Raw genomic sequence first — 12,310 nt, forward strand, 5'->3', positions numbered from 1 at the left:
TATTTAGTCCATTACAAGGTCCAGATATTACGAAAGCTGACCTGATAAGAACTAATGAGGAAAACCTTTAGGAATTTCCAAGACAGCAAATCCCAACTGTGCTCTCACTGTAACTCAGACACACAGAAAAAGTGACAAGGAAGACTGCAAGGCCTGCCCACTCTATCCAGTTTCCTTTCCTGTTGTAATATCCCAGGTTCTAAGCAATCCCTCCATGGCGTATGTCTGTGCTCTGTGGTACAGGGAGAGGGAGCATTCAAGCTTATCTCACACTGCTGCTGATGTGGAAGCAGGAGAATCATCACTAAGCTGTAGAGCAGGGCTGCCCAAGTCCGGTCCTCGAGATCTACGGGCAGGCCAGGTTTTCTGGATATCCGCAATGAGAGAGATTTGCCTGCACTGCCTTCTTGGTATGCAAATCTCTCTCATTGCGGATATCCTGAAAACCTGGCCTGCCCGTAGATCTCAAGGACCGGACTTGGGCAGCCCTGCTGTAAAGAGTAACAGTGTGTGTGTGTGGCAGCAGCATGGCTCACTGAGGCCCAGATTCTCAAAACTTTAAAGCAGTCGCTAAATTGGTTTCCGATGGTTTAGCCTTCACGCATTTTAGTGGCAGATTATCAAAACGGCTTATCGCGGTCTTTAGTCCGCTTTCTAGCCGGCTCTGACACTGCCATGCAAATGGGCTCAACACTGAAATGAGCACGCCGGTGGATTCTTAAAAATCGCGGAGCCATTCTCCAAGAACAGCGTCAGCTTTTAGCGACAAAAAATCAGCGACTGGTCCGGGGGGTGCCGTTACAGTGCCAGCACTGTTTAAAGGGCCTCTTGTGGTTAATGAAAAATAAAATTGACATGATTTACATAAATTATATACATCTATTTTTTAAGGGGAGTAGTAATGCTTCTTGAGTGCGTGTCTTATGCGTTTCTGGCTGTGGTTCATGATAAAATTTGACATTAAAACCAAATTACAAGATTTAACCGAATTATAGTAGTTTTTGGGAGAGAAAGACATTTTTAATGCGCGCTTGTTAAAAGCCTCTCACTTTCTTTCATCCAATCGCTCGCAATGCCTACGACTGACACACCGCCCCAGAAAACTGTTGGTAACTCACGCTTTCTATACTGGACGATGCTTTACGGCAGAGAAACCTCGCAAAACATGCTGCAGTTTCTGCCGTGCCAGCCACATGTGACATAAGCTTTTCCCAGCACATTCATGCCTTTCCTTGTATATTCTGTGCATGTGCCGGTCATGTAAATTTAGCGAATCTTCGCTACTGTCCGCCGAACCCATTTGCAGGCGTGATTTTCTGAGAATGACTCTCGTCTTTGAAATCGCTACAGGAACACTTGCGACAATGTCCCGTCGGTTTTTAACGTACATTTTTGAGATTCCGGCCCAGAATTCTTACTTCCCCACTGCCTTTGCTTGCTTGTCATTAACATAGTATGTGACAAAGACATCATACATTCACTGGGACAGCGGGGATGAAGTTTATTTTAAGAGCAGAAGACAGACTGCACAGCTGAGTCAGGGCAACTTAAGGCTAGATACCATCAATCAGCAGTACCGATTCAACACCGTGTATGTTCTGCTAGGAACAGAACAGTTACGTTGTCCCATTATCCCAAGCAGGAAATTAAAACAGAAAGGTTACAATGAAATAGTGGAGCAGGTGGTATTGAGCTCTCCATTTAACTGAAAATTTGTGTAGAGCAATCTGTGCGACAGGTGTAACCCAAAGTGAAAAACAGACATTTTGACATGACAAGAGGTGCATTTTGCTTTCAGAAACCTGGGAGCCCCAGGGCAAGACATTCTTGGATTTGTTGACAGGTTTAAGCCAATATGGGTAGTTAGTTGATTTTGTGATCTGCTGACACGCATAGTGGAAGGATCCTAGTAATGGACGTCATGAGCTAATGCAGCGAGGGTCACTTAGCACTTGAGAAACAGTGTGACTTTCGGGTCAATGTACTACATTTGCTCAGCAAATCACGTCTATGTGGGATTTTTGTTCCCACATAGACGAGATGGAATACATACAGTCATGTGAAAAATTAGGACACCCCATGAAATATTCAGTTCTCTCTTAAAAAATGTTCACATATCGATGTCAAATCTTTTTTTTTTTTTATCTCTGGAAAATAAAGCGATATAATTGCAGGTAAACACAAAAATGTGTATTCTAACTGAGGAATAAATTAGGACATCCTTCACCCTAATAGCTGAAATAACTGCAGTGAGACGCTTCTTGTAGCCAGTCTCTGACATCGGTCTGAGAAAATTTGGCCCACTCTTCGATGCAGAATTCTTTGAGGGGTTTCCTGCACGTATAGACCATTTCAAATCACCCCACAGCATGTCAATGGGATGAAGAACAGGGCTTTGACTCGGCCACTCCAGGACTCTCCATTTCTTAGTTTTCAGCCAGTCCTTGGTGGATTTACTGGTATGTTTGGGGGTCATTGTCGTGTTGCAGGGTCCAGTTCCGCTTCAGCTTTAATTTTCTTATAGATGGTCTCGCATGTTCCTCAAGCACCCTCTGATACACGGTAGAATTCATGGTGGATTCTATGATGGTGAGCTGGCCAGGTCTTGCTGCAGCAAAGCATCTCCAAACTATGACATTTCCACCACCATGCTTCACAGTTAGTATGAGGTTCATGGAATGCTGTATTTGGTGTACGTCAAACATTACATTACATTACATTACATTAGGGATTTCTATTCCGCCATTACCTTGCGGTTCAAGGCGGATTACAAAAGGTTAGTTTAAGGACAGAATTACAATGAATAAAGAATTACAGAGTTACAGAATAACAGAATTATATGAATTGTAGAGAATAGCTAGAGAGGTAATATGAAGATCTTGAGGGCTTTTAGTGGTTGTGTTGTTATTTCTGTCTTAGGAATTTCTTGAAAAGTGTGGTTTTTATTTCTTTTCTGAACGTCTTATAGTCTGGGGTGGTCATCAGAAGGTTGGAGATTTGGTTATCTAGTCTTGCAGCTTGTGTGGCTAGGAGGCCGTCATGTAGTTTTGTTCTTTTCACTTCTTTGGATGGGGGGGGTATGAATGGGGAGTGCGTTTTTCTGTGTCTGGTGCTGGTTGCTTGGATGAGGCGATTGTTCAGGTATGATGGACTGTCTCCGTGTAGTGTTTTAAATAATATGCAGTAGAATTTGAATTGGATTCTTTCTTGGATTGGGAGCCAGTGTGAGTTGATGTAGGCTTCGGTGATGTGGTCGTGTTTTTTCAATGAATAGACGAGTCTTAAGGCTGTATTTTGGATTGTTTGGAGTTGTCTTATCGTAGTTGCCGGACATGGGAGGAAGAGAATGTTACAGTAGTCCAGTATTCCTAGTATTAGGGATTGTACTATAAGTAGGAATTGTGTGCTTTCAAAGAATTTTCGGACTTGTCTCAGGTTTCTCATGATTGCGAATGATTTTTGAGTTGTTTTGTTTATTTGTGGCTGCATTGTGCAGCATCTGTCTATGGTCATGCCTAGTAGTTTTATGGTTGTTTGGATGGGATATTTGGTTGCGTTTATGTCTAGGATGGTTGTGGTTTGGATCCTGTCGTTTTCTAGGAGGATGAATTTGGTTTTGTCTTGGTTGAGTTTAAGTTTGTGATTTTCCATCCAGGTTGTGACTGCTTCCAGTGTTTGGTGAAGTTCCTTTGTCATGGTAGGTTTGGAATGATCGTATGGGATGAGGATGGTGATGTCATCCGCATAGCTGTAGGATGTTATGCCTAGATTATCCAGATGGGTTCCTAGAGAGGCAGTGTATAGATTGAAGAGGGTGGGGGATAGTGGAGATCCTTGTGGTACGCCGCATGGGTTTGACCAGAATTCTGATTTTTCTTTGTTTGATTTTACACTGTAGGTTCTGAGTTTTAGGAATCCTTTGAACCAGGAGTATACTTTGTCTGAGATGCCTATTGCATCTAGTATCTGTAGAAGGATGTTGTGGTCTACCAGGTCGAATGCTGCTGATAGGTCCAGTTGTATAAGTAGTATTTTTTTCCCTATACTAAGTTGTTGTCTGGCGGTATCCATGAGGGAGCCTAGTAATGTCTCTGTGCTGAAATTTGTTCTGAATCCTGATTGCATGGGGTGTAGTAGGTTGTGGTCCTCTATGTAATTGGTGAGGAGTTTGGCTACTAGGCCTTCTGTAATTTTGACATATAGCGGAATTGAGGCTATAGGTCTGTAGTTGGAAGGGAGGTTTTGTGGTGCCTTTGGGTCTTTTTGGATTGGTGTGATGACAATTTCGCTGAGGTTGTCAGGGAATGTGCCCTCTGTGAGCGTGAATTGGATCCATTGTAGAATTATGGTGCGGAACTTTATACTAGAGGTGGTAAGGAGATATGAGGGGCAATGGTTGAGGTCACAGGAGGCATGGCTGTATTTTTTGTATAATTTGTTAAATTCTGGCCATTTTATGTTTGGGAATTGAGACCAAGTTCTGTCTGCTGCGATTGCCTCTTTTCCTGTGGAGTGGATTGTGATTGGATTTTGGTTGGATGGGTTGAGTATGAGTGTGGCTCTGGTGTTGGTGATTTTATTCTTGAAATGTTCTGCTAAGATGGTGGGTGATGGTGGAGGTGTGTTGGTGGTGGTAGTGTATGGTTTGGTGTCTGTTAATTCTTTTAGTATTTGGAAAATTTTTTTGGAATCTTGTGTTTCTGTGCCTATGAGCTTGGTGTAGTAACTTTTCCTCTTGTCTTTTAGTAGATTTTTGTATTGTTTGTTGATTTTTTTCCAGTCGGTTTTTGTTTGTTCTTGATTCTTTTTTCTCCATTTTCTTTCTAGTCTTCTACACTGTCTTTTGAGTTGGAGTAATTCATTGTCAAACCATTGGTCTGATTTCCTTCTGATTCTGGTTTTGGTTTGTAGGGGTGCCAGATTATCAAGTGTGTTGGTGGATACATTTTCCCAGTGGGAGATGAAATTTTTTGGGTCGCAGTCTTGGATGGTTTCGTCTATCTTTGACCAGAAGATGGTTGGGTCGATATGTTTGCGTGAGGTGTATGTGGTTTTTTTTGTTTGAGGTGTGTGTTTGGTTTTGGTCCAGTTGATGTTGAAGTTAAAGATGTAGTGGTCTGACCATAGGGATGGGGACCATGTTCCGTTAGGAATTTGGATTTCTTGATTGGTTGGTTGGTGAGTCATGAATGCTGCAATGTCCAGTTGATGACCTTTTTCATGAGTGGTTTGTGGGTTTAGGATCTTGAAGGATAATGCATTGAGGAAGGATAGACAGTTGTTTGCTGGTGTGGAGGTTTGATCTTCTAGGTGTAGGTTTAGGTCTCCTAGTATGAGGTTGTAGTCAGCTGTTAGTGAGTTTTGGTAGATGAAGTTTTCAAATTCGGGCTTCACTGTGGTCCAGTTTCCTGGTGTTATGTAGCAGAGCAGGCAATTTAGAGAGTTTTTTAGTGTTGTGTTTGTGAGTTGGCACGCTAGGAAATCCAATTGTGGAGTGGATACTTTCTCGAGTATGTTTAGAGTTATGGTGTTCTTGAATATTATTGCTAGACCTCCTCCTCTTTTTTTCTCTCTGCAGGTTACTGTTATTTTGTATCCATAGAACACTATTCCAGAAGTCCTGGTGTTTGTCTATGTTCTCTCAGGCAAACTTCAGTCTGGCCTTGATGTTTCTCTTAGAGAGCAAAGGTTTCCTCCTTGCACACCTCCCATGCAAGTTAAATTTGTGCAGTCTCTTTCTGATTGTAGAGGCATGCGCTTTCACAACAACAGTAGCAAGAGCCTGCTGTAGGTCCCTTGATGACATTTTAGGGTTTTTGGAGACTTCTTTTAGCATCTTGCGGTCTGCTCTGAGGGTCAACTTGCTTTAGCATCTTGCGGTCTGCTCTGAGGGTCAACTTGCTTGGATGGCCAGACCTGGGCATGTTGGCAGTTGTTTGGGAAATCCTCCACTTGTACACTATTTTCCGGATCATGGAATGACTAATGTCAAATTCTTTTGAGATCTTTTTAAATCCCTTACCAGACTTATAAGTTGTTAGAATCTTCTCTCTGAAGGCCTCAGACAACTCTTTTGGTCTCACCATGGTGTTCACTTTCACCGCAGCAGTCATGAGCACACCAAACTAAATGTCTGAGGTTTAAGTAGGACAAACTCCCATCAAAATGCTGAGTAACGATGTGCACCTGATGTGATACACCTATGTGTGATTTGAGCCACTTTAAATGGGAGGATATGTGGGGGTGTCCTAATTTATTCCTCAGTTAGAATATACATTTTGTGGATATCTTATGTTTCATGAGTAAATCAAGGAAAATTTTTGTTGTGTACCTGCAATTAGATTACTTTCTTTTCCAGAGATAAATAAAAAATGATTTGACATTAAACATTTCTTAAGAAAGAACTGAATATTTCAGGGGGTGTCCTAATTTTTTTCACATGACTAACTCAGGCTGTATAAAGAACATCAAAATACTGCAATCCACCTGTTGAAAAACAAGGAGCCCAATATGGAACTGTTCATCCTAATATTTCCTACAGCATATGTTCTTGAAATTACTCCCAATTAAATAATAAAAAGGGCATTTTGCAATGGCAGAACATACTTCATGAGCCTTGTAGATAGGAATGAAAAAGGGCCCAATAAGCAGAGCTTTACACCTGCCTCATACCAGGTTGTAAATAATAAAAGCTGTGGCAAGAGGAGATTGGGATAGATTTGGGAAGCCCTTGCTTACAGGGTCATTTGTGTCTTGTTGTTAATGACCAGAACGGAAGCAATTCCAATGATACAGAAAACTAAATTCTAGTGGTGTTTGGGCTCTGCACACTGGAAAGAAGAACAAGGACTTGGGCTGTTTCTACTGCAAAAGGCTCATTGTCATCAAATTTCTATATGAAAACATCCACACCCAGAGAGATGACTTTTAGACTTCAGTGGTGTTACCTAGGATTGCTGAAGTGTGTAGTCAGGATGCAAGTTTTCAAAAATATGGGGACACATCCTTGAAAAAGCTGGCTAGCAAAACATGTTGGAAAGAGTCCCTGACCGACATAAACTGAGCAAAGCTCATTTAAGTCCTTTTGATAAAGTTTTGATATAATATAAAAGAAATTAAAGCTTAAAAGTGTTATTTAAAATGTTGTGCGACTCCCGAAGAACATGGAGAGTAAATCCCAAGCTTAGGTATCACCGCTGAGGTCTAAATATGACATAATCTCTAGTTGTGGATGTTTTCATATAGAAATTGTATACCCGACTAGAGCCAATTATTTGTTTGACGGTCACTTTCATCAAAGACATCCCTTCCAACCCCAAGATCCCAACACATGAACAAGCTGTATTTCAAATATTTATTGTAAACTCACTTCTAGGGTATGACACATTTTTACATGACTCCATGTTTTGGATTATTTGACTGAAGACACTGCACTCATTTCATCTATGACATTTGCTTCATGAATCGATTCAAGTGGGGTTTTAAAAAGCAGTGTTTAAGCAGAAAACACCTCACATTTGGGGGAAAAATATCACTTGTGAAATCAGTGTTTCAAGTGTTTACAAAATATTCTCATTTATAAAGTCTGTGTTTAGAAATGACCATGACCTCCCCACCCCCCCAATACTGCACAGAACAAGAGAGACGATGCAGAAGAGATGCTACTGGAGTCAACATTACTCTGGTGACATTTTTACATTAGTCTGTTTCTACTTGGTTCCTAAAATCTCTTCTTGCACGGCACGTGTTTGCTGACCTGCACACCTGACACCCTCATTTGTTCTTCTGATGCAGTTCATTTTATTAAGACAAATAAATATGGCCCAGGAAATCAATGCGCTACTTTGTTAAAGTGAAAAGAAGGTGACCCTGACCATAGGGGGAAAGTATGGCGCAGTGGTTAAAGCTACAGCCTCAGCACCCTGAGGTTATGGGTTCAAACCCACGCTGCTCCTTGTGACCCTGGGCAAGTCACTTAATCCCCCCATTGCCCCAGGTACATCAGATAAAAATTGTGAGCCCACCGGGACAGACAGGGAAAATGCTTGAGTACCTGAATAAATTCATGTAAAACCGTTCTGAGCTCCCTTGGGAGAACGGTATAGAAAAAATTGAATAAATTAAAAAAAATACAGTGACCAGGACAATCATAGCTTATGTGGATACACAGAATCACGTTCATACTTCTCAACAGGTAATTCTTTCCTCAAATAATTAACATTTTCAACACCATGAACACTAGAAAGAGAACGACCGGTGGGTGCTTCTGCTGTGGCCTCGAAAGCAGAGCAAGACCCAGAGTGAGATTCTTCAAAGATCACATTGCTTTCACCTGAACACCTAAGGAAGGAGGACAAGAGGTGCTTGTGCAAAAAGCATTTGGATGCTATTACACTTTGGTCAAAATCCCCTTTCCCCCAGAGCTACAAGTTTCAGGTCAAAGGATCTTCATGCCATTTTAAGAAAAATGCTTCATTGTATGATCTTTCACAAGTGAATGTAAGTAATGCACAAAACCTTTTAAAAGGATCTAACAGTGAGAAAAGTCATTTTATACAAATTGATTGGTAACATTTCTTCCATTTTTGTGTGCATAGAATAAACCTTTCATAATACAGTCACTACTGGGAAATAATTCTATAAGGATCTGCCTAGTTTTAGCTAGAAGGAAGATGTATAAAGGATAAATTATATCTTACCTGCTAATTTGCTTTCCTTTAGTCTCTCCAGACTGGCACAGATGGGTATGTGCACCCTGACCAGCAGGTGGAGACAGAAAAAAACAGAGAATCCTGGCTATATACCAGCCATGCTTCCCTTCTAAAAGCTGACAAGGCCCAAAGGCCTATGATGGCAGGCTGAAAAAAAATAAAAAGTCCTGTCATGTGCTCCTACTCTGCACCAACTCCAGAAGCGCCATGACAAGGCTCAAGAATGCCTCAGTCCTGTGATTCAATATGCTCTCTGGAAGGATTCCGAAACCCTGATTGGCTTTAATCATGAGTCTTTTCTTCTTTCAATGCTTCTGTTGAAAAACCATGCAGCACAAAAATTACCAGATCAGGGCAGGTCCTGTGCTGGTTAAGATCTAATTTATCCTTCCATAGCGTCCCTCCAGACCAGCACAGATGGGAAGTACCAAAACAGTGACCATTATGGGTGGGACCCCTGCAAATCAGCATCCAACACCCATACTCCAATCCTCGCATCCTGATGCAAGAAAATATCCAAATGGTAATGTCTGTCAAAGGAATGGAGCGAAGACCAAACCGCTGTTTTACAAATCTCCACTGGTGGTACCAAGGCACTCTGCCTAGGAAGCTGCCTGACCCTTAGTTGAATGAGCTCTAAGTTCCAAGGGAACTATCTGGCCCTGGAGAATGTAAGCAGACTCAATCACGTTTTTGATCCACTGAGCAAGGCCTGCCTTGGAAGCAGTTTCCTTTTTTCCTGGAACCACCAATCAATACAAACAGCCTATCGGAAACACAAAACTCCTGAGTGGGTGAAGATAAATGCACAATGCTCTCCACACATCCAGGTGAAAGAAGCGGTGCTGCGCCTGATCCCCCTTGACATCGCCCAAGACAGGCAATACCATGAGCTGATTCACATGAAAGGACAAGGACACGGACACCTTGGGAACCAAGGATGGAATACAATACTGAAGGGTTAGAAGGAAAAGTGTGCCTTTTTGCAGATGATACCAAAATTTGTAACAGAGTAGACACCGTAGAGGGAGTGGAAAATATGAAAAAGGATCTGCAAAAGTTAGAGGAATGGTCTAATGCCTGGCAACTAAAATTCAATGCAAAGAAATGCAGAGTAATGCATTTGGGGATTAATAATAGGAAGGAACCATATATGCTGGGAGGAGAGAAGCTGATATGCACGGACGGGGAGAGGGACCTTGGGGTGATAGTGTCCGAAGATCTAAAGGCGAAAAAACAGTGTGACAAGGCAGTGGCTGCTGCCAGAAGGATTCTGGGCTGTATAAAGAGAGGCGTAGTCAGTAGAAGGAAGAAGGTGTTGATGCCCCTGTACAGGTCATTGGTGAGGCCCCACTTGGAGTATTGTGTTCAGTTTTGGAGACCGTATCTGGCGAAAGACGTAAGAAGACTTGAGGCGGTCCAGAGGAGGGCGACGAAAATGATAGGAGGCTTGCGCCAGAAGACGTATGAGGAGAGACTGGAAGCCCTGAATATGTATACCCTAGAGGAAAGGAGAGACAGGGGAGATATGATTCAGACGTTCAAATACTTAAAGGGTATTAACGTAGAACAAAATCTTTTCCAGAGAAAGGAAAATGGTAAAACCAGAGGACATAATTTGAGGTTGAGGGGTGGTAGATTCAGGGGCAATGTTAGGAAGTTCTACTTTACGGAGAGGGTGGTGGATGCCTGGAATGCGCTCCCGAGAGAGGTGGTGGAGAGTAAAACTGGGACTGAGTTCAAAGAAGCGTGGGATGAACACAGAAGATTTAGAATCAGAAAATAATATTAAATATTGAACTAGGCCAGTTACTGGGCAGACTTGTACGGTCTGTGTCTGTGTATGGCCGTTTGGAGGAGGATGGGCAGGGGAGGGCTTCAATGGCTGGGAGGGTGTAGATGGGCTGGAGTAAGTCTTAACAGAGATTTCGGCAGTTGGAACCCAAGCACAGTACCGGGAAAAGCTTTGGATTCTCGCCCAGAAATAGCTAAGAAGAAAAAAAAAAAAATTTAAATTGAATCAGGTTGGGCAGACTGGATGGACCATTCGGGTCTTTATCTGCCGTCATCTACTATGTTACTATGTTAATACAATACCAGCTTATAAGTCTGGTAAGGGATTTAAATACCACCAATACCTCTTTGAAATTCATAGAAGTTCACAAACAATGAAGTATCTAATATTAGGTGCTTTGAAAAAAAATCCCTAACTGTCCAATAGACTCACAATCTAACTAAAGCACCTATGAATAATTGCGTTACATACTAAGGATACAAAAAAGGCGGCCAAAAGAGAAACTAAAATAACAAAACTGAGTCAAGATAAAACAAAAGATTAAAGTTAAAGATGAACTACCCATATTTTGAATTGTTTAGTTTCTATGTCTTTTAAACAAGCCGCAATCGACCCTTCCAAAGGCTGGGAACCAGATAACAGCCAGAGACATGAGGTGATAAGGATTCTCCAAGCCAGCTCCAGACAGCTCAGAGCACTCATCTTCATATCCTCAAAGAGTGATTGACTCTTGGTGCCTCCTTGCTGGTTGATGTATGCCACTGCTGTGGCGTTGTCTGACAAGACATGCATCACCTTTCTAAGATGATCTTGAAATGCCAATAATGCCAAGTGAATCACCCTCGTCTCTAGGTGAATGATTGACCACAGAGCTTCCTCCGGAGACCAAAAGACCCTGTGCCACATGTTCCAGGCCCCATCCCCTGAGACTAGCATCTGTTGACCACTGTTCACTGAGGATTCAAAGCATACCCTTGAGAAAGGCTGTGCCTAAGCAATCACCAATTGAGACTGAGGTGAACCCAACTCCCCAGTGGAATTTGGACCTCCAGAGACTTGACCACTGTGAAAGAAAAGCTGCTTTCAAAGGACACATACGGGCCCTTGCTCACTGGACCATCTCTATGAAAGCCACCATGCACACTAAGACTTAAGAAATTCCCTGGCCTGAGGACATCTGACCTGAAGTTCCAAACCTGCCTCTGCAATTTCTGAATCCGTGCCTCAGGCAGAAAGACACGCTCTCGCTGGAATCAAAGAACAATCCCAAGTATTCCAGCTGCTGAGATGGATTTAATTGACTCTTCCACAGACTGACCACCCAGCCCATGAATTGCAGAAAGCTCACCACTCGATCCTTGGCCACACTGCCTTTGAGACTTGACTTTGTCTGAATCAACCAGTTGTCCAGATATGGATGCAACAAGATTCCCTCCTTTCACAGTGCCGCCACCACCACCACCATTATCACTTTGGAAAAGGTGGTGGTGGGGGGAAGGGGGAGGGTGGCAGCTGTAGTCAGACCAAAAGGGAGAGCACAGAACTGATAGTGCCTCCCCAAAACAGCAAAGCGAAGGAATCTCTGATGACTGGGAATGTGCAGATACACTTCCATGAGATCCAGGGAAGAGAAAATTCTCTGGGACTTCATGGCCACAATTACGGAATGCAAGGTCTCCAGATGAAATGAAGGCACATTGAGAGTGTGATTGACAGCCTTGAGATCTAGAAAGAGCCGAAAGGAACCCTCTTTCTTGGGAACCCAAAATAAATGGAATGCCTTCTCCTTGCCGAACTTGCTGGA

Source organism: Geotrypetes seraphini, chromosome 14 (assembly GCF_902459505.1).
Source record: "Geotrypetes seraphini chromosome 14, aGeoSer1.1, whole genome shotgun sequence".
In the NCBI taxonomy this organism is placed as follows: domain Eukaryota; kingdom Metazoa; phylum Chordata; class Amphibia; order Gymnophiona; family Dermophiidae; genus Geotrypetes; species Geotrypetes seraphini.